This window comes from Haliotis cracherodii, unplaced genomic scaffold (assembly GCF_022045235.1).
Source record: "Haliotis cracherodii isolate W230 unplaced genomic scaffold, xgHalCrac1.p SCAF_1, whole genome shotgun sequence".
NCBI classification, from domain to species: domain Eukaryota; kingdom Metazoa; phylum Mollusca; class Gastropoda; order Lepetellida; family Haliotidae; genus Haliotis; species Haliotis cracherodii.
The window spans coordinates 13,739,195-13,767,146 of NW_027266264.1; the positions used below are offsets into that span (position 1 = coordinate 13,739,195).

The 27,952-nt window shown below is 40.6% G+C and overlaps 1 pseudogene; it reads left to right on the plus strand.

Moving 5' to 3' along the window:
- The first annotated feature begins 361 nt into the window (after window positions 1–361).
- LOC139454242 (cubilin-like) lies at window positions 362–27,939 on the plus strand (annotated as a pseudogene).
- Window positions 27,940–27,952: the final 13 nt, after the last annotated feature.

Here is a 27,952-nt window from a genome sequence, read left to right on the forward strand (position 1 = left end):
GATGCAGTTAATGCCAGACACTTTTTGTCGTAACAACTAAAAAATAATTAGGATTATGAAAACTAAAACGAATAACGACGTGTTTCCATCGCGTATTTGGTAGACAAGGCTGGTAACCCATTGCAACATATCATTCTACTATGTCTAAAACTGAGTGTTCCCTTATTTCAATCAGTATATTTACAAATAACACCTGAGTCATCCATCATGGCAGCTCTGTATATTATGTCATGCTGAACTTCGTACGTAAATCGATCGTGTCGATTCAACCCTACAAGATAACCGTTAATGCGATTGGTAGGATATTTCACAACACTACTGTCGTCATGCGACATCCATCAATGGAATGTAGGTCAACGGGTCTTTCGCAAGGCTTTCAAAACCCTCTTCGATGACAACCCGTTCTCACTGTGTTTAACATGGATGTACACCATGGGCAGACTTACTAAGATGTTGGGTGGAGTGTTTAACAGGCAGTGTCTCTCAGTGTTGCTTGTTCTGGTGCTGTGGGGGATTCACGACGCCGGTACGTTCACTTGAATGTCTATAGTTAGTTGGTGTTCGTGTTGACGTGTCCTTATCATTACAATACTCTACACAGTGAAGAGAGCTCGGGAACCGAGTAAGCCAGAACTACCTGGATGTGACTCAAGTCAAAAAGGAGAACTTTCTTCTGTAGAATTAGAGGACGAGTGACAGTACTTTAACGGGATATGAACGTACTGTCGATCCCGAAAAAAGTACTGGAACCTGTTCACGGTGTGTCGTAAAGCACAGGTGAAGCACACGAACTATACACTGCAAAACTCCACCATTCACATTCGAAGCAGATTGCACGTTTTCTTCGTCTATTTAAACTCAGTTATTATCCCTGGTAGCTGTTCGACGACCGTCTGTAAATAATCGAGTCTTGACTCTAGCGATGGACATCATGCAGATTACACGATTTCATATAAACTGTACAGGTGCACGCCTCCATAAGCTTTTTACTTTAGGGACCAGTCAGTTATTAAAGGGGCGTGTTGGTTGGGGGTCATATATGTAATTATATATGTTTGTGTGTGTGTGTGTGTGTGTGTGTGTGTGTGTGTGTGTGTGTGTGTGTGTGTGTGTGTGTGTGTGTGTGTGAACCACCAAGACAATTCGGCGACTCTTCCCTGATTATCGCATTAATTAACCACCCAACCACCCAACCAACCACCCCCTAAAATATATCCTTCCCTTACAGTACTGCATCAGCAACAAAATGTGCTCCATCTGATCGCACGCAGTGTCCAAACATGCATATTTTAGGTCAGTCATGTAGGTGAAGGGTGGGGCTTGGAGGTTCTTCTCCCAAACACACACGCGCGCATACACGCACATTTTGTTAGTATTTCAAATGAACTGAGCATTTGTAAACTACAAATAAAACAAATACTTATGATAGTTTGGGAAAGATTTCTGGAAGAACATAGATCCATTACGTCTGTGGTATTGTTTCACCTGAGCTGTAAATATTTCACTCAAATTTGTACCGGGTGTTCGACCACAGGGAGGTTTATGAATAAATAACCTCGACAAATAAAGTAGATGATATTCCGTGTATTTCATATAAACCATCAGGCAAAACAAAGTATACACTCATGTTTGATGGTGAATAGGTCTTCAGCAACCCATGCATGCCGTAAAAGGCGACTATGCTTGTCGTAAAAGGCGACTAACGGGTTCGGGTGCTGTTATCTGATTCGTATTGACTGCACTGTGAATATTGTGATAGCTATTTACTTAACTCAGGGAATGTATAAACATATAAAGACGCCCTTATAAAACATATACCCCGTCAAAATGTCTACGATACAAATTCAGTTCTCAAGTGTACACTTTCTTTACCTGGCAGTATATATCAGTATCTTACAAACATATATATCTCAGGTCTTTTTTGAAGATCCTGTTGGTCTGGTGGGTGATTATTTTGACTTAAATGTGTTTTCTCCACCAGGGGCTTGTAATGGGACTCTTCAGGCAAACATGTACGAGAAGTATCTTGAATCTGCTGGATATCCAACTGGTTATGGAAGGTGACAACGATTTAATTTTTTTTAAATTTAAACATTTTTATTGTTCCCAGAGTTGTAGATTAATACAGTATTCCGTCAAAGACATATTTCGGATTGAATGGCACAATACACTTTTTAGAAAATTAAAGGGTTAGAAACAAACATTGTCCTATTTCAAACCAAAACGGTTGCAACACACAGTCCGACTCAAACATATCATGTATCAACAGAGAGCTATGAATCAAATGCTGAGGATAAAGGTGACCATTTTTTGTTAAAGTTACTTTTGTCATCCTTTTTTATAGCAATACATTTCTCGATTGAATATATGTTTTTAAACATAACAACGATTGATCGATCAGCAACAATCTTTATTTCTCACTTTCTTTCAACGCCTTAGAATGTATAGCCATACAGCATATACTTCATATACTGATACTGTAAATCAATCACTTCTATTTCTGAGTCATTTGACATCTCAGACACTATACATTGAGTACATTGTCCTTTTAAAGGGGACCTGTGCTCCACGTCCTGGAGAACATTTCAAGTCTGGGGCACAAGTTGTGAAACAAGCATAGTCCTCCGTTATATACACGTTTCATTGTGTAAGCCTTTTATGGTAGAAAGAGAAGCAATAGGGGATAGGAACAGAAATTCTATTCATAGAAATTGAATGGCCTTTGCATGTGTTTGTGACGGGTGCCACAGGTCGCGCAAGTTACGTTCACCTTTTCGAACAACTGGTATCACCACTATTTGATATATTGATACGACTGAGGCATATTTCAAACACAGGCTCTTGCCTTAGAATACACAACATCTAGCATGTGGTTGAGTGTGAGGCTCTACCGAAGCCCTAGAATCTCTCAGGAGTCAAGCTGCCAAACATTTCACCCAACCTACACTCCACCTTCTCTCCGTGAACAGCGTTGCTTAACTTCGCCTGATTTCTGAACCATGTGCAGTATATAGGACCATGCGCCACACACATTCACTGATTGATTATTCAGGAGTAAATTACCGTGTCGTGGCCGTCTTTCCGTTGCAGCAATACGAATTGTTGGTGGACGATAGAGACAGCCAGGTCGGGAGAACACGTCGTTGTATCTATCATGGATGTTGACATTGAAGTGGGGTCATCCAACTGCAATGCTGACAGTTTGACAATTTATGACGGTAAGACAGTCATTACATATACTCAATGTGCTACAAGTAGCGCCACGGTACAGTAGTTCAGATACCTTGTACAATATCAGCACATAAACATTAACACAGTTTTTTGAAAATATGTGTTCTTATGCGAGGTCATTTATAAGTCATTGTCAAATTTACGAAACATGATATAAACAGTTTTTATGTAAAAAGAGGTTCAAGGGCTGCTCTTCAAATTTTGAACAACTGCAAAATCATAGCCCTATTCCTTTGGTCTTGCCAAAACGTGAGACCTGGAAACAGTATATGCAAAAAGCAAACGTGTCTGTACCCCGTGACCTTAAACAGTGTACACGCACTACGGGTTCCCCGAATAATGTTGGTCTTCTCCTGAAGAGAAATATATTGTATTGTGTGTGCCTGATAAATTGTGTGTCATCGTTCTCCGAAGACGTGGTAGATTGATCATGCTATCAGTTACTGGTGTGCCCAGTCAGGAATCGATTATGTACAGACGATTATGTGGCTTAAACATATGCACTATTAGTTTGACCAGAAGCTATTGAGAATAAGAACATTGTAATTGTTTCATTTATTAAGTCATAGGCCAAGAGATAACAATGCTAACCTAAAGCTACAAAACAGTAAACTGTTCACGACAATATTTTGTCAGACCACCTCTTTTCCTCTTTTCCTAATACATGATTCCGTGTATAATGCCTGTCAAGGAAGTTAGAAAATCATGAGTCATACTGTCCTAATATCTAACCATCTCTGCCTTCAGATCACATGTATTTTTAAATTTGTTTGATTGATATGTACCTTCATGATTCCGCAAATATTTTCAATTGTGTTCAAGTCCGAACTATTCAAGGAGTGGAACATCTTGCTCTTCAATCCATTCCTGAGAATGCTTCGCTCTGTTTTGGGTTATTGTGTTTATGGAATACACATCCGTCATCATACACAACTTGGACTAATGGAAGGAGGTGTCCCAGTAGAATATCACTGTACACTGCGCTTGCCATGTTACCTTCAAATACGCATAACGGCGTGGCACCGAACACAGAACCCACCCAACACATGAAATTTAGGACTGTTCTTTGGACGCTGGTACATTGGTCTTTCTGCACCTTTGGTCCACATTTCTAATCAGTTTGATTATAGCTACACTGCACTTTCATCTGAGAACATTACATTGTGACATATGAAATGTATAATGCTTCAAACACCAGTTCAAACGTCGTTCTTGCTTTTCAGGTTTTAGGAGTGGTGATGGAATTTCTCGTAATTTCTGCAATCCATTCCATGCAAATGCGTTCTTATTATCTCTTTAGAAACATGAACTATTCCTCTATAAAACATGTCATTATCAAATTTGTCTATTATCATGCGTTGTTAGACGCCAATATACCAAGTCGCCTTCTGTCATCAACAGTGAATTTATTTGTCCTACCTGCTCCCTGTTTGTGCTTTATTCTATCTCCACTCTCAATAATTTTTGAAACGCGTACGCAGATGACAGTGGAATGTCTGTTCTCTCCGTTATGACCTGTGCTATTCTAGTTCCTGCCGGCTTGTTTACCAAAAGGAGACATCCCTGTCAGACTTTATAAATATAACACGCGGATTTGTCTCCCTTGAATCAAGTCAGAAGAAGTTCCCCACCCTACCTTGATATGGTAATTATTGATGGCCGAAATAGTGTGAAACATTCTCAATAATTTCTGGTCAAACTAGATATAGTTCCATGATTTTATGCCCCCCTTGGTCTAAAGTATTTGACATTATAATAATATTTAGATTTCTCCTATGTCCCAAATATACAATGTCAAGTTCAGACCACTGTGTTTGTTATTTTATTTTTTAGCGTGGGGAAAATTATGCAATTATTTGGTTATTTTTAGGCAGCAGTGGTTCTAGTGCTGTTCTTACAACCTTCTGTGGTACCGGAAATGAACAGTTTATAAGCAATGGAACATCTGTGTATGTGGAATTCAAGACAAACAGCCTTATCAACAAGAAAGGATTTAGACTCAGATATTACAGTGCAAAAGGTAAGAGACACACTTCGTTTTGTTCGCCATTAAGAACCTTGCTCATCGCTTTACTAACCAGGCAAAAATAGCATCTTGGTGGTTTTACGTTCATTATTATTGAATTACTTTCTGTTTAAACTACTTTTGCTGTTGTATTTGTGGCCGAAACGTTGGGGCTCCTTATGAAGTAATCTAAACGATGCCCTTCGCGGTAGTCACGTTATTACAAGAAACACAGGCGACCACGATTGTCGTAAAAGGCGACTAACGGGGTCGGGTGGTCAGGCTCGCTGACTTGGTTAATACATGTCATCGATCCCAATTGCGTGGATCGATGCTCATGATTTCAATCACTGGATTGTCTGGTCCAGATTCGATTATTTACAGACCGCCGTCATATAGCGGGAATATTGCTGAGTGCGGCATTAAACAACAAATAAACAAACCAGAGACACACTTAGACATTTGAAACATATGAACCAATAATATTTCTTACGGCGACACAGTGATTAACATTTATATCATGACATGTTTTGTTCCAGTTGTAACTGAATGTGGAGGCACACTCACGGCGATCTGGTGCAAGTTTTGACCTTTATCTAAACGTTGTTCCTTACGAAATGATATTCCTAATTTCTATTTACCTTCAAAATAGTTGAAAATCAGCCGTCATGTTGTAAAATCTGTATGCGGGGGGATTCGCTGTGCAGAGTTGCGTCCCTTAAGCGTGCAAGAAACCTATGGTCGTGGGTTCGAATCCCAGTTTGCCATGACTATGCGCCCAGTTTTGTCAGCAACATAACCCTGCTCGCCGGTTTCACTCACGAGTTAAAAGTCTTAAACCTGCATCACTTCAGGCTTTCCTCTTATGTGCACATGAAGCTGACAAGCCATGATATACATGTAACTTAAACACCGTTTGATGCGGCGTAAAACCTGACCCACTCACTCGCTATGGCCTCCATTGTGCACAGTGTGGACAGTGCACCATTCAGCCGGTTGGAGTCAAACATTTGTATTTATGTGCTATGATGTGCACGATCATAACAATAACAATAACAGTAATGCTGAGTAATTCAACAAATACAATATTTGAAAAGAAAAATATTTGAATTCATATGTACAATATGGTATTTCCAGCTATCTCATGTGTGACTGGGTTATTTCCGCCGAAAACAGTGATGTCGCAATCGTCATGGAGATGGACCTGTTTTCCCTTCTTGAAAGCAAGGGTTGCTGGGCAGACAGACTGTCCTTCTATAACGGACAGACTGCTACCGGTAAGATATTTTGACCTATTATTGAAACCTCAAAAACATACTACCCGATAACGATAGTGTATTTTCCACGCTAAAATCGGAAATTGAAATCGTTTAAGTAATTACGCATTTCGTAACTATACCATAGCAACAGTTATTTGACTACCTTTTCAATTACGGCTCTGTTTCTTCGCATTATGTAATATGATCAAGTCCATACAGCGTTCTGTCCATAAGTTACCGGTGGTATTTTATTTTGATAGAGATTTATGTATCTGTAGATAAGTTTCCAATATATAAAAAAGGAGTGGTGCTTAACCATTTTCCAGCTGTATATGTACCATCGATAAGACCCTCCATCAATGAATTTGTCAAAATGTAATCTCTATCCAAGGCAGAGGGTGACGTGCCGAATTGATTTCTAACTGACGCTCCCAAATCCGGAATAACATTTCACACATTCCAGTTGCTTAATTCGGTAAAGAGCTTTCGTATATTATGGATTAAGACTATAGATCAATATCTATAGATACTTGGAAGTTCAGAAAACTACGGTTATAAAGGGACCACCAATTACAGTTTGTTCTAACCGTAGTTCGTTATAAGCACATACAGCAGGCTAGGTGGCCGTTATATCCGTCAATTCGTTATAAGCGTGTTTATAAACGCACTTTACTGTACTCATAATCTGTCACATCACGATGAGGAAAACACGAATCGGCTGTAGTAATTACACCCATGTAAGGAATCGAACCCGGTCAGCAAGACGACCAAGTGCTTTAACCACCAGACTACGCCACCGCTCGTATATGTATGTACATGCATGTAACTACACTTATATGGGAATATATGCTTGGATTTAATTGTATCTATTACATATCTCGTTTGAATGAGCCCTATTTGGCATTTCAAGGCATTGGCCCCTTGGAGGTGAGATCAAGCGGTTAATTGTATGTTGAAGGCTGATGCCTGATGAATCAAGACCTGTCATGGCCCCTCTCAAACCGGCTTAGACAGATTCCACTGCACCAAACATAGTAGTCTGTTTTATGTTTTTATGATCATGTTGTACTAAGTTAAGGAAAAATACGTATCTGCAGCATATACAACTGAACCATTTATTTCTTTGAGAGAAAGCCTCAACGTTCTACCGATAAATTTCCGTTTTGTGTGTGTTACATCGTGAAGTCCATTTCACACATATGAGTAGCCTTAATATCCAAACTAAATTCTTCATTCAGGAAGCTACATGTAGTTTAAGAACCGGAGTGAGTGAGTGAGTTTAACGCCGCTTTTTAACAGTATTCTAGTGATATTGCGGAGTATCAGCTTAAACGTGGGAGGAAAGCCCGAAGTGATGCAGGTCTTGCTGATGCTGACAAACCTAGAAAAATTATCGGGCGAACAGGGATTCGAACCTACAAGCATAAGTTTCTGGCGTGCCCAAGGGACGCAATTCTGAACAGCGAATTGCGGCGCCTAAGACGACTGGGCCATCCGTGCCCCCTTTAAGTACCGGAGACCTTAGAGTTTTGGTTGGAATTGGTTCCTTACCCTGCGTCATTTGGTCTTTCCTCCCACTTTAAGCCGACATGGAGTTATGTAAAATTGTTCATCTTTTATTCACAGAATCTGAGCTGTTAGCTCACGCGTGCGGCTCCAGCCCGACGGTGTTCCGGAGTTCGGGAAACAAGGCGCTTGTGAGTGCACGAGCGCACTTGAGAGCTTTCACAGCTGACATCTTTACTATTCGTTATAGAACTGTTAACAGTAAGTATATTTATGCATAAATATGTCAGTGGATTTAACTTATCTCTAAATGTAATCTTTAACCTCATTTTCATAGCGTGCGCCTCAGGAGTGTTAAATAAGTGTTATAATATCGCTTAAGTTACAGACGTTCCCAACTGTTAGTTGTTTAACGCACACGATAATCGAATGATAATAATCGAGTCTGGACCAGACAATCCAGTGAATGAAATCATGAACATCGATCTACGTAATTGGGATAAAATGACATGCCTCAACCAAGTCAGCGAGCCTGACCTCCCGATCCCGTTGGTCGCCTCTTACAGTTTTCGTCCGGATAGCGGGTATTCCGTTCTAACAGGGTCCTGGTTATGGGGGTTTCTCCGTACATGTGCATTATCATACTACATCACAGTGGATAGACTGTCATCGATTCAAACGGCCATGCTCATATTGAAGTTTACTTCGATGTCCTCTCAACAGACTTGATCAGATGAGCGATAAGACACTCATATTTACGTTTATTATTATTGACATTCATTGCCGTATGATTCTGAGTAGAGCTTATACAACGACCTGTCGAAATATCGTCCGTTAGTATGGGAGGACGGCTCAATATATAGTGAGTGAGTGAGACGGGTTCTACGCCTCGGCTAGCCTAGTGGTTAAAGCGTTCGCTCGTCACGCCGACGACCCGGGATCGATTCCCGACATGGGTACAATGTGTGAAGCCCATTTCTGGTGTCCCCCGCCGTGGTATTGCTGGAATATTGCTAAACGCGGCGTAAAACCATACTCACTCACTCACTTCACGCCTCTAGCAGGGTCAGTGAACTGCAAGCATTGGCTTCACACATTATAGTCATGCAGAGAGGAGCATCAGGGACGATTGAACTCTTTAAATTCTAGGCTACCCAGATCCATCTCTCCATCTCTCTTATCACTGATGTCGCACAAAATTACGTTCCTTCGTTAGTTTGAGTGAGTGAGTGAGTTGGGTTTAACGCCGCTTTTCACATTATTCCAGTCATATCACGGCGTGTGAGCTTAATGTGGGAGGAAAGCCCGAACTGATGCAGGTCTCAGACGTTTACCACTTTGGTGAAACCCACGAGCACGGGTATGGTGCTGACAAACCTAGAAACATAATCGGGGCGAACCGGGATTCGAACCAACAATCATAGATTTCTGGTGTGCCTAAGGGACGCAACTCTGCACAGCAAATCGCGGCGCCTCAGACGACTGGGCCACCCGTGCCCCCTTCGTTAGTTTGAAATTAAGATCCCGCCAGAATACCTCGTCTGGGAGCGAGTTTGGCATAGAACTACATTCAAAGTCGCGACCTCATTCGAGCGAGCTCTCGTTGTAGTTAAATGAATCAAACGATTGTTTGAAATGTTTTCTAAGCTGGAAAATATCTTTTCCTGAATACTTAAACAGGGGAGAAAAACGCTTATGTTCCGTCTGCATTTGTGAAGGCACCCACACGTTGAGACGAGTCCTGGTGATATCGCTGCTTGTGTGAATCCTGCCAGCGCAGTGCAATCTGACTGGTCGTCTAGTTTTAGCGTCACTGCAAACACGAAAACGTCGGGGCTTTCAATATGGGCATTGTACTGACAAACGACGGAATATTCATTAAAATCAATTAATTGGTTAGCGTCCAGAAAGTGTCCGAAAAAGCGTCGAGTTTTTCATGCATTAAATAGACGAAAATCTTGCTTTTTGCTCGCCTTGTACAAATGTTAACGGCCAATCACATGTCGCATGTGATTTGAAGTAGGTGATGCCCAAGGCTTCCTTTAGGTTGCAGAATGTTTTGTATTTTTGCCTGCAGTGTTATGCCTTGATCTAGGCATACCTTGTCCCGTGTTGTGAAGCGAGGTTGGCTGATATTAGGTCAGTTTTAGGAGCAAATATTGTGATTATTATTGATTGGGTTTTTCAGCTGCTTACACTCGGCATTGTCTTCGTTTGTAATTGTAACTATCTGTCCTCAAGATTCAATAGACCAACTACTCTCTGCAGCCCGCTGGCCACTCGCCGCCCTCCCGCGTTACATGCGCCATTTGCCAATTTTTCCAGACCTTGAAGTGGGTAATTAAGAATACGCCAAATCCCTCTCTTCGAGTCTAATTTAGGGACCCTTGAGGAATCCGGGTAAGAATTGGTCCCTCGTAATTTATGCTTGTCATTGACTGGTCCAGACTCGATTATTTACAGACCGTCGCAGGAATACTGCTGGGTGTGGTGTTAAATTACAAACAAACAAAAACTGCTGTGAAGGCGTTAACTGGTGTTTTGTTCCAGTGTTTTGCAACGCAGAAGAAATCAGCTCAGTTAGATAGGAATATATGACTGTTAGTGTCAGGGAAATGTATGAGTGTCTAGTCACTTCACTGTTTTGCGTGACGTCCTCTTTGATAATAAATTCGCCCGTAAGGTTTTGGTGTTTTTTTAAAACAACTGTTACAACAGAAAAACCTATGCTTGTCGTGCGAGGCAATTGAATGGATCGGGTTGGTCGCGTGTCAACGTTCATGTACCCTGACCGCGTGGTCGTTGCTCATAGTATCAATCATTGGATTGTCTGGTCCAGACTCGATTATTTACAGACCGCCGTCATACAGCGGAATATTGCTGAGTGCGGCGTTAAACAACACGGGCTTTTGTCAAACTGGAGCGCTGTGGCCATTTCAAATAGAGACTTTATTCAAATATCGTTCAAGCCATCTCACTCACTCACTCACTCTCTTCAAATATTTAACAGAAAATATAATATAATTATATTAACCAGATGTGGTGTGGGATATCATATTTTACAAGCAGTCGAAGAAGAAGAAGGATTAAGAAAGCCCATAAGTCAATGATGGTGCTTTCTCTTGGTATGGTAGTAAAACCATAAAACCATAAAACTTTGGAAAGCATTTCTGAGGCCTTGAATATTGCAACCTCGATCAAACACCTTCTGGGCAAGAGTCGTATGACGCACTTTGAAATCGTTGTAGAAAGAGCATGCTCGGTTGTACCTCAAGAGTTGTGAAATGTAGACACCAAGGGCTGGAGGTGCAGGAATATTGCTCGACATTAAGGGAAAGTTGAAGTCATCTCTCTTGTCATATAGTCTTGTGGAGAGTAGTTTCTAACTCTGAATCTTTAGGAATAGATCTAACTATATAACAGATAAGGTGGATTCCTTTATTTCTAGTTCAGGTGGGCAAATCATTGGAAGGGAATTGGCTATTTCATGGCTATTGAACGATATCAAATCATCGATATAAACATCTTTCAATAACATATTTTTTTCTCCACCCAGATCGTATGTGCGACTCGACGGTGAAACAAAGAGATGACTATGCAACGTACATCCTGTCTCCTGGCTACCCCAGCAACTACTACAGGTGAGGTGAAATAGGGTTTAACGTCGCGTTAAAGATTATTGCACTTATATAGCGCCGTGCATGCACATATGTGTCTGTGTGTGTGTGGCTGCTTGTACTAGTCCGGACTGATGCCGATTAATAGTGCTAGCTCACTGAGATACCATGCCGCAGTTTAACGTGAATACCCCACTCAGACACAGTATACTGACTCCGAGCCGAGCCGACCAGTCCTTGTTTTAGCCCCTTAATGCCGAGCGCCAGACAGGGTAATAACAAGTACCATCTTTTAACGTCTTTTGGTATGACGCGGCCGGGGATCGAACCATTAACCTTACGCTCTCCGGGCGGACGCTGTACCACTAGACCACGGAGGCGGTCAGCAACTACTACAGGTAATCTATTATCTTAACGTATGAGATGATTCCAGACTTATCCAATATATGACTTAAGCCTAATATCCCCGAATATTAAAAATCTACGTTATAGGCATGTTAATTGTTTACGAATTAACCACGACAACCATGACCAGTACTTGGGTAATGTTGACGTCATCCGAGACTATCGATGGCATTTTTATACCAATATCATATGTTTAAAAATACCCTGAACATATTCTCTACCATAGCAATTCGGGATATTGATCAAACCTTACATGTAATAAAGTATTCTTTCTGAAGCGTGGCTATGCCTTCGACGGGGGTTGAAGTAGTGTAAAACTATTGTTCCCCCGAGAGGGTATGTTAGACCACCTCTTTCAAAGTATATTTATATCTACCAGTGTTTTAGTCGTAGAATATTTATTTGTTTTAACCTCTGGCTAAACGTGCAACAATCGCCAGTAACTTGGGAAAGGTGTAAATCCTGCTAGGGAACCATGCAGGTAGCAGAAGTACCGTAAGTCCCCTCGGTCCCTGGTATAGCCTCATTATTATATCGTGTCGTACCCAAAAATCAGATATTTTTTAATGTTCTACAGCTAGTTTTAAGTCTCTGTGATATATTGCTGGTTATTATACTGTCCTTCGACGACAGTTTTTATAAATATTGTATGACTTGTTCAAGTCACATTATGGCTGAAATATTGCCAAAGCACTTCTAGGAAAGGAAATTATCTTCATCAGTTTGACTGAAATTGTGGATAAAGTTTGTTTCTTATCAGAAATGAGACATGAACGTTGCACCGTCTCTGTTAATGCTGACATTATGCCTTTAAATATGACCATTTATAATTAATTACGCTGCATTACTCGTCATGTAGACAGTTAAAGACGGGTGCATCTATGCTGCTATTGCGCCCTTGATATATTACTTTGTTTATCAATTATACCAACATATTTATAGAAACGCGTTTGCCAACATGTAATCTGAATTACAACCTTAATAGATTATATTTCTTGCAATTGTTGTTAATTAATTTAAACTGTTTTGACTTTTGCAGTAACTTGAATTGTGCCTGGGTCCTGGAAACAGATGCCCCGCGCCATATTGCCATGAATATAATTTATAACGCCTTTGACGAAAACACTGACTGTGCGAACGATTTTGTCCAACTGTACGACAGTAAGTTAAAATATTTTTAATTCGCAAGGTGTTTTTCTGAAATGTAAGATTATTGAAACGGTTTATGAAGGTAACAAGATTAGGATAGATCAATGTTGCGCGTTTTCATTGGATAGACTTCTTTTTCAAACGCGAATCACAAACGACATACATGTAGAAACATATCTCAATACTAGGTGAGGAGAGGTGAAATGGGGTTTAACGTCGCGTCCAAGAATGCACTTATATAGCGACCTGCATGTACGTGTGTGTGTTTGTGTGGCTGCTTGTACTAGTCCGGACTGATGCTGATTTATAGTGCTAGCTCACTGAGATACCATGCTGCAGTTTAACACGAATACCCCACTCAGACACAGTATACTGACTCCGAGCCGACCAGTCCTTGTTTTAGCCCCTTAATGCCGAGCGCCAGACAGGGTAACAACAAGTACCATCTAATCACGTCTTTTGGTATGACGCGGTCGGGGATCGAACCCCGGAGCTTCCGCTCTCCGGGCGGACGCTCTATCACTAGACCACGGAGGCGGTCCTCAATACTAGGAAATATTAACAACCAGTTATCTTAGCTCTATTTGAATGTCCCTGCATCCATTAATTCATTTTACATCTTCTGGGTTTGCGGGTGTCACCGAGTTGTCAAACCAGTCTAGTCACTGTCTAGTGTCCATTTTTCCTATCTCTTACATTCCGGCTTCCGGCACCATTCGGCAAAGTCCGGTGGTCACCGTACTCCGTTGACTTTCCTGTCAGAGTATCAGTGACCCGGAAATGTTATTCTCTAGTGGTTTAATCGCATACTTATATCATGTATGTATTTTATATATGTTATCTCGTTTATGTATGCAAACGTATTCTTATGTAGATATCTCTCATGTATTTATGGTCAATTTTGCCACCTCGATAATTCTACATAGTTGTACCGTTGGATAGATTATGTTAAGCGGTTTATGTTTGTTCTTACGCCTTCCGTATTGGTTTTGTAGTTAGTTTGCTATTCGTGTTTTCCCTATGTTAGGAAACACACTTTGGTTACGTCACCAGGATGTTGCATTCCCACGGCTGACCAGGAAGGGTTGTTCTCTCCGAGGTCCGCGCACACGTTCATTACCCTTGGCGAAATCATGTGTCTTCACCGGCAGGGATCCTAGACCGTTTACGGGTCGTCATGCTACTGGGTGGTCATTCGTAGTAATTACGAGGTTGTTTTAATCTGGTACTAACTTACTCCAGTTATATTGATCTAAGCGTATAACCTAGGTTTTTTTCATACTCCGTTTTTCTAGTAATCCGTGGATAACCAACTTTCCCGCGATTGCCTAGTTTAGGTCAAGTACTTATTTACGGTTGGGAGTCAAGTTACTCTTTTTGCTAAAGTACCTATTTACTGAAGGTGAGTCTAGACACCCTGTAGATCAAGCACCTTGTATGTTTGGAAAGGACCCGTGAAGATTCCGGGGTAGAATAGGCCTTCAGCAACCCATGCTTGCCGTAAAAGGCGACTATGCTTGTAAGAGGCGACTAACAGGATCGGGTGGTCAGGCTCTCAGACTTGGTTGATACATGTCATCGATCCCAATTGCGTGGATCGATGCTCATGATGTCAATCACTAGTTTGCCTGGTCCAGACTCGATTATTTTACAGACTGCCGTCATATAGCTGGAATATTGCTGAGTGCGGCGTTAAAAAACAAAAAACAAACAAAATGTTTGGAAAGTTAAGAATTTCCTTGCTCGGTCTTTACAGTGACTTTAATAGTCTATATGACTAGTTTTATATTCGGGCGTTTTCGTCAATTATATTGCCAGAGAGACATAATATTCCCCCTATTTAACCCAGCCGGGTTTTTTCGCTCATTAGAGTCAACTCTCAGGTATTGATTGTTCGCAGCCGAATTGTTTATTGTCTGTGAATCTTGTCAATTATCTTGTCAAAGTGTTGATTTAGCTGCACTCTTTGTGTTACTGTTAAACAGTTGCTCAGCTAATCAGCTTGTATATTTGTTCTGGTTCAATCAATCAGTGATCGTTGGCAGTGTTGTTTTTTTTATCCTTTTATAATGCCATCTATGGCCATCTCTATAACTTGCTGGGAGCACGGGTGGCCCAGTCGTCTGAGGCGCCGCGATTCGCTGTGCAGAGTTGCGTCCCTTGGGCACGCCACAAACCTATGATTGTGGGTTCGAATCCCGGTTCGCCCCGATTATGTTTCTAGGTTTGTCAGCACCATACCCGTGCTCGTGGGTTTCACGTGGTAAACGTCTGAGACCTGCATCACTTCGGGCTTTCCTCCCACATTAAGCTGACACGCCGTGATATGACTGGAATACTGTTAAAAGCGGCGTTAAACACAACTCAACTCAACTCTATAACTTGCTGATAATAATAAACCTGTGAACCTATTACCACGTTTTTATTACTACTTTATTCTTGTTTAATGACATCCTGGTCTCTGGAGCATGTCTCCGTGACACGGGTTTCAGTGCATATATTATGTAATTATTAGAGGAAGGGTGTGACACGAGTGGTGCGGTGGTTGAGGGCGCAATGATTATCTGTTCAGTGTTGCCTTATTTAGTCTTCGAGGATCCGATGATCGTGGGTTCGAATCACAGATTTACTCCGATTGTGATATCCGTTCTCTGGATCGTCACAATCATCAAACTGGTATATGTTTAATATATGAATCACTTTTGGGATTTTCATATTAATCTGTCACACCGTTATATAACAGCAATACTGCACGAAGTAGCGTGAACCTCATTTATTCATTCATTTTTGCAGCTGATAATGCCAATGAACCGTTAGGACCATTATGTGGCGTCCATAATGGCACCTTGATAACGCGTGGCTCCTCCATGAAAGTTGTCTTCAAAACAAATGCTGTTGGTTCTGGGTCTGGGTTTCGACTGAAGTACATGATCGTAGACCATGATGGTAAGTAACACGAAACATCAGCATCAGATGGGATGCTTCATCCATGTGTCACAAAGGATTTAACCTTTAGTTAATTCACGAAGTTCTATGTTCATTTTAATTTTTTTATGATTCTAGTTCTAGTTTTTTCAAGAGCCTCATTTTAACTTGTAATGTTTCTTTGTCTTTTCCTTCTTCTGAAACATTACTAAGTAACGAAATCCAGGCAATGTCTCAAAATGGTCCGGTGTTCACACATTCAACTGCACACGAAAGCTCAACAAGCTTGTTGAAATATTTTATGATCTAATTGTAAAACTGTTTGTAATTGGTTGCTTTATTCTGTCCCATGCCATCAGTGCGTTACTGTTCATCTACAGATTCCTACTTCACAACACAGGCTCCAGCAGCTACTGCTCTTACAGCAACGTCGACTCGGAAGTACCTCACGTCCCCCGGCTACCCTACCCAGTATTACAAGTACGGTTAACTCCTAATTACGGTGTGGAATTTCATAAACTTCAGATAATGTAAAATACAATTTCAATTGCTTGTTCACACCAGTGATGTCACCCCAATTTGTTTTAGTTCGAATGGGATTTTCTATATGGCCGCCATGGATGCCATATTTAAAATAACTATTGAGGGCCATTACTCAGTCATTTGTGTTCAAAATGTACTGAAATGTCGTAATTTGTAGTTAGTAGTGTGGCACAGCGAATCACGATAGTTCGCTATATTTGGCCTTGATCTGACCTTTGCACTTTGACCATGCAACTACTCTGTCAGAATGTAATACCGTGTTTCCCCAGAAACCACTGGACCAGTGAAGCTGAAACTCTGTGTACGTGTTTCTACCAATTTTGCTTAAGACTATCATCATCCATATTGAAAAGTCATTTCAAAATTGTATCAAATTTGTTGTATTATTAGCTATTAGAAAACACGTTTCGTACTTTGCGATATTTAAATGTAAATATTGACAAAAATGTAGCCTTTGCGTCTTTGCCATGCTCATGATTCTCTCAAAATACTCCTTATGCTCTGTAAACATCATCTTCTTAGAAACCATTGGAGAAATGAAGCTGAAATTTCTCAATTTCTCAATTTGTCAATGCTGACACCTGATTCTGCCGCGTGCAGCTATATTGCAGCTAATGCTTTGCAAGTTCAGTTCAAAATGTAAATTAAATGTACTGGTCTTAAGCTCTCACAAAAATGTACATTTAAATTCCCTGGAAAAACTGATGTAGCTGAACTGGCATGTATGTTTTTCCATGTGATGATGTCATAATTTGTTCAAAACATTAGGATTTTGGTGAACTTTTGTGTAACAATTGGAAACTTTGTATGGCATCAGAAAACGTATTCTCCTTAGACCTATATGAGTCTCCAAGTTGAAACTTTGTCTAGGTATGCCTTAACTGTTTTATCTTGTAATTGTTATAGAATTGTCCATGCAGATTTAGAATCATTGTTGGGTGTTTATTACTAGTTTCGCATTTGTAAATACTTATGACTTCATAATTTATGCAGAAAATATTTAAATACCAATGCTGATGGCAACCTTTGTTAATTGTCTGTCTTCGTTTAACTTTCAACTGTTGACTACGTATCAATGTTAGCTGCAGTGCCGGGCACGTGTTTGGTTTTATCTATTGCAGCTCCATTATAATAAGTTTGTTTCATCAAACTCTTAACATATATCATTTATCTATGAATTCTTTTTGTTTGTTTCAGTAACAAATAGTATATATGGATTATTACTGCTGAATCAGCGACATCACTTGTCCGAATTGAGGTCTTAACTTCCGACATGGAAATGACTGGAGATGGACCCTGTGTTAGAGATTACATCAGCGTGTATGATGGTAGGAACATCATCATCTTTGGGATTGATTCTTTGAATATAACGTTGATGAATTTGTACAGTGATGTATTTATTCTTGTATATGTCTGCTACTTAAATGTATAAAAATGCTCCTTGAATTGGAGGACCTATATTGTGTTCCGCATTTGAAGTGACTATTTTACATGTTGATGTATCATGATAGTATTACCGAAGTGAAGATCCGGGTTAGAATTCGTGTCCAGCAACCCATGCTTGTCAAAAGAGGCGACTGACGGGATTGGGTGGTCAGACTCGCTGCCTTGGTTGATGCATAAGCAGCATATCACAATATCCCAACTGGGTAGATCGATGCACATGATGTCAATCACTGGATTGTCTGGTGAAAACACGATTATTTACAGACCGACATCATATAGCCGGAATATTGCTGAGTGTGACGTTAAACAACAAACAAACGAAATCGCGAACACAGTAAGTAACATTCGATGTAAACCTTTATCGTCTGTCTTGCATTCAGACGGTAGCCATCTATTTACAACAGCGAAAGGCAACACACAAAGTCATTGTAAAATAAATTGCACTTTATCAACAGGGCCAACGACCAGCAGTCCATTGCTGAAGTACATTTGCCACTCGATGACTCCCACACTACAGAGTACAGGGTCATCTCTAACAGTCACATTTCAAACAGACGGCATGAGCGTTGGTAAAGGTTTTCGGCTGGCCTACTACCAAGTGGCAGGTAATGTTAACAAACAGTTAAACAGTCTGAGACTATCATATATTTCTTTTGAAAATGCGGTGTTATTTGTAAAATGCTTAGTTTGTATTTGTAACTGGAATTCGAAAAATGTACAGAAGAAGTAATACGTAAAACAAGCGGCACGTAATTATTTTATTTTCCGAGTTATTAGAACTGAACTTTCTGCAAATTGAAAGTATTTCCATAATCTCTGCCGAAAGCGGAGTCCATTATCACAATACAGTTGTGTGTCTGCTAGGCTGTGTATCATGCAAGCTACTGGGGCTGTTTCATGAAACGCTGTCATCACAATGCGCCCACCTACAGTAACACCACTAACAGCAGACAGCAACCGCAAGAACTTAACATCACCTGGATTCCCAGTCTCATACACTAAGTACGACTGCACTGTCTCTAACATCCGGAAATATCGATACCAAGATAGCATTTAGCGGTATATTTGGAATGTTTGTTTGTTTGTTGTATAACGCCGCACTCAGCAACATTCAAGCGATATGACGGCTGTCTGTAAGTAATCGAGTCTGGACCAGACAATCCAGTGAATGACATCATGAGCATCGATCCACGCAATTGGGATACGATGACATGCATCAACCAAGTCAGCGAGCCTGACCGCCCGATCCTGTTAGTCGCCTCTTACGACAAGCATAGTCGCCTTTTACCTATTCTACCCCGGATGTTCACGGGCTATTTGGGATGAAGTGAGGTGAGGGGAAATGGGATTTAACGTTGCGTTCAAGATAATTGCATGTATATGGCGACGTGCATACGCGTGTGTGTGTTGCTGCACGTACAAGACCGGATCATGCCGGTTATATAGTGGTAGCCCACTGAGATACCATGCCGCATTTTAATATGGGTACCACACTCAAACGCAGTCTACTGACTCCGAGCCGACCAGTCCTTGTTTTATCACCTAAATGCCGAGGGACAGGCAGGGTAACAAATGTTTTTAACGGGTGACGCGGCCGGGGATCGAACCACCGACTTTCCGCTCTCCGGCAGACAGTCTATCGACCAGACCACGGAAGCGGTCATATTTGGGATTAAAATTCTGAAAATCATTGTTTTTGTTTCTGGTGAGGGACAATCGTTAAACGACACAAAATCTAAATCAACGTGTGACAGTATTTTATCTTATGAGATAACGGATAGCCTTAACGATGCGATGAACAAACTCGTTGATCTTTGTGTCATAATCAGATGGACCCGTGAACATCCGGGGTAGAATAGGTCTTTAGCAATCCATGCTGTCCGTAAGAGGTGACTCTGCTTGTCGAAAGAGGCGACTAACGGGATCGTGTGGTTAGGCTTTCTGACTTGGTTGATGCATGTCATCGTGTCCCAATTGCGTGGATCGATGCTCATGGTGGTGATTGATTCACCGCGCGTGTTATTCCTATTCGATTCTAAAGTTACATATGTTAACTATTGTCTTAAACCTTTAAGAGTGACTTTATGAATATAATATGATACAGAGATAATTAGCCTTGTTTGTCTCGGTGTCGTAAACAAAGGCTCACTTTTTTTACTCCTTATACGGGGGCTGTCGGGTAGCCTAGTGGTTAAAGCGTTCACTCGTCACGCCGAAGACCCGGGTTCGATTCCCGACATGGGTACAATGTGTGAAGCCCATTTCTGGTGTCCCCCGCCGTGATATTGCTGGAATATTGCTAAAAGCGGTGTAAAACGATACTCACTCACTCACTACTCCTTTTCATGATATTTTCGCACTGAAAACACACTCGGCTAACACTGATTATCTAATAAGCAGCACTAAAACCTTCCTGATAAGCATGGATAAGTTTGGTACATTCCTTTTGTCAAAGATCTCGTACGAACATCTGTTTGCGACACACTCACACTTTGTTCATGCATCATTATGCGGTCTTTATGTTTTATTCAAGTGACGAAACAAACATCTGGATCATCACAGCTACCAACACCACTCGGTTAGTCCGAATTAAAACTTTGCAGTTCCGTATGCAGACCAGCCTCGCTTGTGCCAAAGACTACGTTGCTTTCTATGATGGTATGTTGAAAAAGTGTGTGAGTGAGTGAGTTGTGTTTTGACGCCTTTTTACAATATTCCAGTCATATCACGGCGTGTCAGCTTTATGAGGGAGGAAAGCTTAGTACCGTGAAGATTCCGGGGTAGAATAGGACTTCAGCAACCCATGTTTGCCGTAAAAGGTGACTATGCTTGTCGTAAAAGGCGACTAACGGGATCGGGTGGTCAGGCTCGCTGACTTGGTTGATGCATGCCATCGATCCCAATTGCGTGGATCGATGCTCATGATGTAAATCACTGGATTGTCTGGTCCCGACTCGATTATTTTACAGACTGCCGTCATGTAGCTGGAATAGTGTTGAGTGCGGCGTTAAAAAAAACAACAAACAAACCAACTATGAAATCCCATGCAATATTTTCATCAATAATAAGATATTACTTAATATCTAAACCCTGATATATCGATATAATTTTATTCTTTCCTAAGAACTTTGTTACAAACAATGCTTATAAACAATTAAAATATGGCAATTAATGTGGCTATGATTTATTGACACCAGGTAGTACTGTGAATGACCCTTTACTGAAGACTAAATGTACCGGGGGAGGAGAAACGATTGACAGTACTGGTCCTTCCATTACGCTCAAGTTCTCTTCTGACAGCAGATATGTCGATGAAGGATTCCAGCTGGAATACTTCACATTCACAGGTGAACAATGATTGCAAATGTAATTGTGTAATCTAATTCAGTGATATTGCATTTGTCGCAGTGGTTACACATATTGAATAATTGGGTCATTACATCCTTATAGGGGTAGATAGGTCTTCAGCAACCCATCCTTGCCGTAAAAGGTCGTAAGAGGCGACGAACGGGATCGGGTGGTCAGGCTCGCTGACTTGATTGATACATGTCATCGATCCCAATTGCGTGTATCGATGCTCATGATATCAATCACTGGATTGTCTGGTCCAGACTCGATTATTTACAGACCGCCGTCATATAGCTGGAATATTGCTGCTGGAGTGCGGCGTTAAACAACAAACAAACAACATCCTCATCTTGGGGGATTCATTCACGCGTGCAATTCCGACGAGGTTCTAAAGTTACAGAAGTGAAAATAAGAGTGTCTTAATCTTCAAAACGTTCAAGACGGGCATTATATGACAAGAGGTATTACATTCGTGTGTCTCATTGTCGTGAACGACATTGTCACTTTTGAGACAATCTGTTATCCAGTGTCTTCGTGAATATTCTTCTGCACAATGACTCAGTGATGTTTTTGAAGTTTCTCTGCGTTCGTCAAGGTACGCAGGTACTCCTTTAAAGCAGACATTCCTCAAGGAGTGAGTCAGTGAGTTTGGTTTTACGCCGTTTTTAGCAGTATTCCGGTAATATCACGGCGGGGGACACCAAAAAAATGGGCTTTACATATTGTACCCATGTCGGGAAATTCCTCAAAGATGTCATCATGCGTATTTAATGAAAGTATTAGTTATTCTAGCATTTGTAATCTTAACGTGTGTGTGTATATGTGAGCGTGCGTATGCGTGTTGCATTCTAGTGCCGGAATGATGACGAATATGTCTTTAAGTTGCTGTGGTATAGTGGTAGTGCGTTTGCCCAGAGAGCGGAAGACCAGGGTTCGATCCCCGGCCGCGTCATACCAAAAGACGTTAAAAGATGTTAGTTGTTGTTACCCTGTCTGGCGCTCGGCATTAAGGGGCTAAAATAAGGACTGGTCGGCTCGGAGTCAGTATACTGTGTCTGAGTGCTGTATTCATGTTTAACAACGGCATGGTATCTCAGTATAAATCGGCATCAGTCCGGACTAGTATAAACAGCCGCACACGCACACGCAATGTAAGTGCAATAATCTAAGACGCGACGTTAAACCCCATTTCACCTCATCTCACATCTTTAAGTGGCAATCAGACATCATCAATAAAGACAGGCTCGTCTACAGATGTCTACCTGCTCATTCTTTCACTGCGGGGCGGTCGGGTAGCCTAGTGGTTAAAGTATTCGCTCGTCACGCCGAAGACCCAGGTTCGATTCCCGACATGGGTACAATGTGTGAAGCCCATTTCTGGTGTCCCCCACCGTGATATTGCTGGAATGTTGCTAAAAGCGGCGTAAACCCAGACTCGCTCAGTCACTCTTTCAGTGCGATGTTCGGTACAGAAACTGGTCGTTTTATCCCCCAAGATACGTCACTTACTTAATATATCACTTGCTTTATGAATATGCAAACATCCGAACCGAGGCGTCGCTCTGAAGGGATAAAAAAATTGAAACCAATAAGACAGCCCCGTCTTCAGTGATGGTGGCTGGAGGAGATATAATGTTTCATCTACATTAATATCCTGTGCAGAACTTGAACCCAACGCTTGCAATGGAACTGTCACCGCGTCCTCCCGTGATAAATACCTGACAACACCAGGCTACCCGGGACTCTACTCCAAGTAAGTGAGTGAGTGAGTTGGATTTAACGCCGCTTTCAACAGTATTCCAGATATATATCACGGCGTGTCAGCTTGATGTTGGAGGAAAGGCCGAAGCGATGCATGGCTTAGGCGTATGACCATTTGGTGAAATCCACGAATTCGGCTGAATCTAGGATTCGAACCCACGATCAGGGGACGAAACTCTGCACAGCGAGCTGAGGCGGCTAAGATTCCAAATAAGAAAAAGTTATTAAATATATCCATTTACCGACAAACCAGACTAAAACATGTAGATTGTTCGTTTCTGGTATATAGGACCCGTGAAGATGCGGGGTGGAATTGATCTTCAGCAACCTATTCTTCTTGTAAGAGGCGACTGACGGTATCGGGTGGTCAGGCTCGCTGACTTTGTTGGTGCATGTCTTCATATCCCAATTGCGTAGATCGATGCTCATGATGTCAATCACTGGATTGTCTTGTCTAGACTCGATTATTTACAGAACGCCGTACATAGCCGGAATATTGCTGGGTGCGGCAATAAACAGCAAACAAAAACAAAACTTTCGCATTAAAACACAGGCTGTGTTCGAGCGGGCATATGACCACAGAGTATGCTGTTCACTGTGTCGGATTAACGAGACTGACTTCTTTGATAGGCATTTAGAAGTAGGAGTACTAAGTAAGGATAAGAATTTAAAGACTGATTAATAAGTGATTTCGGTAATTCGTTGCAAACTAGGTGTGTTCGGAGTGCGAGACTCTCGGATTAACGTGTCTAAATAGCGCTGATTTAATCGGTTCCCATCATTAGTGTTGGATTGTCCCATCATTATTGTTGGAAAGCCGACTAATCGGATTGACTGTATGTATACCAGGGAGCGTATTCTGTGTTTCCTATCTTGCTTGCGTTAGATGATAGCAACATTCAATTGTAATCGAAATCATTCAATAATTTCATGCATGTGTTATATTAGTTTGAATAAAAGCGACAAAATCTAACCACAAAAATCTGCCAAAAGCAGGTGTTCTTGAAATCGGCAGTAAACACTAATGACTAGGAACACTTCATAGACAACTAGTTAATGTTTGTTTGTTTGTTGTTTAACGCCGCACTCGGCAATATTCCAACTATATGACGGCGATCTGTAAATAACTGTCTGGACCAGGCAATCCAGTGATTGAAATCATGAGCATCCATCCACGCAATTGGGATACGATGACGTGCATCAACCAAGTCAGCGAGCCTGACCATCCGATCCCGTTAGTTGTCCTTACGACAATATAGTCTCCTTTTACGACACAATTGGTAGTTGGAGAGTTGTACGCCGGATAAGAACTAGTTAAGCAATAATTATGTTCAACATTTGAGGATTGTGAATATTTTCTTTGCCAGTAACTTAGACTGTTCGTGGACAATACGAGGTGTATATGGAACACGGATAACAATAATTGTGGAGGATGCGGACATTGAAAGCTCGCCAGGCTGCAAAAACGACTACGCACAGGTCATTGACGGTAGGTGGTAATGTCATTAACTTAACAACGAAGGTACAGCAATGTACATGTATGATGGTTCATGTGATGTTTACAAATATCGGTATTTCCAGGATGAGATAGACCGCCTCCGTGGTCTAGAGGTCGAGTGTCCGCTCGGAGAGCGGAAGGTCCGGGTTTCGATCCCCGGCCGCGTCATACCAAAAGACGTTAAAAGATGGTACTTGTTGTTATCCTTCCTGGCTAAAACAAGGACTGGTCGGCTCGGAGTCAGTATACTGTGTCTGAGTGGGGTATTCATGTTAAACTGCGGCATGGTATCTCAGTGAGCTAGCACTATAAATCGGCATCAGTCCGGACTCGTACAAGCAGACACACCATGTATACAAGAAGGAAAGGACATAGATTCACATAGCAAACTCGTGTCAAAACTGCTTCAAATTATTCAATTTCAAATTTAAATTCTTTTCCACAAAGCATTTCGTGCATCACAAAATATGATATTTGACTATTCGCTAAACCTACATACATATACTATTCACATTGTTCTTTTTGGGGGATAGCCTTGAGGATAACGTGTTCGCTCGTTACGCAGAAGGCTCGGGGTTCGATTCCCCATATGGGTAAACTATGTAAAGTCCATTCCTGGTGTCCCCATATGTGATGTTGCTGGAATGTTGCTTAAAGCGGCGTAAAACCATAGGCACTCACTCTTTTTGCATGTTTAACTGTTCACAGTTGCAGACGGTTCTAAAGAACTTGGGCGTTTCTGTGGCACCGATAAGAACACTTATGTCAGTTCTGGTCTAGAGGTCGAGATCGCTATCCACAGTGATGGTAACACAAGAGGGCGTGGCTTCAAGATCATGTACACTGTAGGGGATGGTAGTTCCCCCACAACTTCACCTACAAAAACAACTACAGGTACGTATATGAAGAAGTCTGTCTTCAAAATTCTTATTGTTTTTGTTTAACGTAAAAATATGTGGTATTTATTAAGTCTATTTTGAAACATATCAGTTATATGTTTAAAGTCGCTCAGAATTCAAACATTTGTATGAGACATTTCACCACAATATAAAGAGGGAGACAGCTGATCGTCTTGCAAGCAAGAACACCTACGTACACTTCAGTGACCATTGGCTGAATAATAGGTGGTGTAGTTCCCTGGCATGTTGTACAACCATACTTATATAATATGTATGTGTGGTATGTGTAGTTGTTGTAAGGTGTTGTTATCTATATTGGAACAAACAATGGCATGAATAACAATGTGCATCCTTGAAAAAACCCACTGAAATCTACACAATTGTTAGCGATAAAAATGCGTGATAGGGATAAATGGATGTTACACGATATGCTGCTAAGGACTTAGGTTTTTAATTATATAAAGTCTCGGACACTTCAAGTCAATGTGTTCAAGAGGACGTTTGAAGCCGTTGAATACCTTAAAAGAAATGACAAAATGCCTTTGACATTCAAATTCAAGTCAAGTTACGTTTTTGATCCGCATTAAAAAGTTGGAAGAACGTGAATTTATATCGATGCATTTTAACATATAACTGTACATGTATATCACATCGATGCCTTTTTCATATGCATGTACATGTAGATCATATTGATGTTTTCTTACATATACATGTGCATGTAGATCATATAATTGATGTTTTCTTACATATGCATGTGCATGTAGATCATATTAATGTTTTCTTACATATGCATGTGCATGTAGATCATATTGATGTTTTCTTACATATACATGTGCATGTAGATCATATTGATGTTTTCTTACATATGCATGTACATGTAGATCATATTGATGTTTTCTTACATATACATGTGCATGTAGATCATATTGATGTTTTCTTACATATGCATGTGCATGTAGATCATATTGATGTTTTCTTACATATGCATGTGCATGTAGATCATATTGATGTTTTCTTACATATACATGTGCATGTAGATCATATTGATGTTTTCTTACATATACATGTGCATGTATATCATATTGATGTTTTCTTACATATACATGTGCATGTATATCATATTGATGTTTTCTTACATATACATGTGCATGTAGATCATATTGATGTTTTCTTACATATGCATGTGCATGTATATCATATTGATGTTTTCTTACATATGCATGTGCATGTAGACCATATTGATGTTTTCTTACATATACATGTGCATGTAGATCATATTGATGTCTTCTTATGTACACTTTTGCATGTAGATCATATTGATGTTTTCTTACATATGTATGTGCATGTAGATCATATTGATGTCTTCCTATGTATACTTGTGCATGTAGATCATATTGATGTTTTCTTACATATACATGTACATGTAGATCATATTGATGTTTTCTTACATATGCATGTGCATGTATATCGTATTGATGTTTTCTTACATATACATGTGCATGTAGATCATATTGATGTTTTCTTACATATGCATGTGCATGTAGATCATATTGATGTCTTCCTATGTATACTTGTGCATGTAGATCATATTGGTGCCTTAGATATGTGTACATATATATCATACCGATGCATGCTTTCATATGCTTTTGATTAACATATGGATTATATCGATACCTTTTTTCATAATATAATATACATGTACATATGTATCATATTGATGTCTTTTTCATATGCCTTACATGTGTCATTGTTGCAGAGTCTACCAATGGAGCTACAAGTCAGCTGTTGAACGGATTATTGATTGCCGTTATTGCTCTATTCTCTAGCCGCCTGAAGTATTTTGCTGCCATAAGTTTGGACGGTGGGACGTATGGTAATTGAATGGGAAATACATGCACTGTCAAGTAGTTGAAAGCGTCATTGTATCTTCTGATATAACAAACAATGTATACATGCAGTTTATTTGCGAAAAATGTCAATTATATTATTACAGACACTTACAATTCAAACATGTATATGACAAATTTCACAATAATGAGAGCGTGCCATTTGTTGCCGTACAGCGTCTTGCAAGGACATGTACGTACGCTTCAGTGACTAGTATATATTTTTCTAACGCAATGTTGACAAAGTAATGATTTTGATATGTATAATTGTGACGTTTTTTGTTTAAAAGTGTAACGTAGCCTTATTTGTTGGACATTACTTTTAACAGTTTGAATGTATTGCATATTGTTGATATTTAACAACTTTTAAATTTTGTCACAGAGATGATTCTAGCACTGGGTCAGTGCCTGACATGAAGGTGTTTCTATTATATTTTGTTCGACTCTTCAAGGCAGCATACGCAACTTGCGTCC